General features: G+C 41.3%; 1 non-coding gene across 1 annotated transcript; it reads right to left on the bottom strand.

The window, feature by feature from the left end:
* Positions 1-309: 309 nt before the first annotated feature.
* LOC145566030 (small nucleolar RNA R71) lies at positions 310-416 on the bottom strand. The gene has a single exon (XR_014095347.1). It is a non-coding gene; the product is annotated as a small nucleolar RNA R71 (small nucleolar RNA).
* Between the last annotated feature and the right edge of the window lie 661 nt (positions 417-1,077).

Below are 1,077 nucleotides of genomic sequence, written 5' to 3'. Positions count from 1 at the left end.
ACAACCAAAGCTTACGGATTTTCCACATCTCACCCCTACTCCGGCTCTTGATGGAGTTCAATTTGAAATCAAACCTCAATTTATAACGATGATAGAGAGGAAGCAATTCAGTGGAGCCAAGGGTGAAGACCCGAATCTTCACATTGTCGACTATTGTCAATATTGTAACACCATCAGGCAAGCCGGGGTCACTCAAGACCAAATCAGGGAGATTCCCTTTCCCTTCTCTTTAACTGGAAAAGCTAAATTGTGGTTTAATGGCTTGTTTTGAATTTCTATAACAAGTATTACCCTGCAGAGAGAACAGCCGTACTACGGAGTGCGATCCAGAATTTTGCCCAAGAAGCCAATGAATCATTATATGAGGCTTGGGAGAGGTTCAAAGATTTACAAAGAGATTGCCCCCACCATAATTTAGCACAATGGCAGTTAATCCAAGCCTTTTATAACGGCCTTGGAAATTCTTCTCGAATAATTTTAGACTCTGCAGCTAGTGGAAGATTTATTAATCTTGATGTTGAAGATGCAGGTCAGGTTATTGAAGACATGGCGATACACAATTCCCAATATGGGAACCCTAGAGGATTCGCTAACAAAGGGAAGCATAGTGTCGACTCTGTATCCTTTTTGCAAGCTCAACTAACCTCTATTTGCCAAAAATTAGATAATCTGAGCACTGCTAATGTATCTAATGTTTCTGCGATTAATAATAATTCTAATGAGGCTTTCTGTGAAAATTGTGGTATTGTAGGTCATTGGGAGCAAGATTGCAGGAGTTCCGTGGAGCAAGTTAATGTCTTCCAAGCTTAAAGGTAGAATAACCCATACTCCAACACTTAAAATCAGGGTATCGGAATCATCCGTACCATTCCTACCGGAGCACTAATGTTCAAAATCCACCACCACAAGAACCACAGGTTCCACAGCAACAGCAGCAGAAATATTACCATCCCAATGCTAACAAGAAGAACCAACCACAACAACCCTCCTCATCCTCTAACCCTTCTCTGGTGTAAATTAGAGCAATGTTGGCCAATATGCAAAAGCGCATGGAGAGAAGAGATGCGACAATTGATC

This window comes from Chenopodium album, chromosome 1, assembly GCF_948465745.1.
Source record: "Chenopodium album chromosome 1, dcCheAlbu1.1, whole genome shotgun sequence".
NCBI classification, from domain to species: domain Eukaryota; kingdom Viridiplantae; phylum Streptophyta; class Magnoliopsida; order Caryophyllales; family Amaranthaceae; genus Chenopodium; species Chenopodium album.
This window is presented reverse-complemented; position numbering and strand designations above follow the sequence as displayed.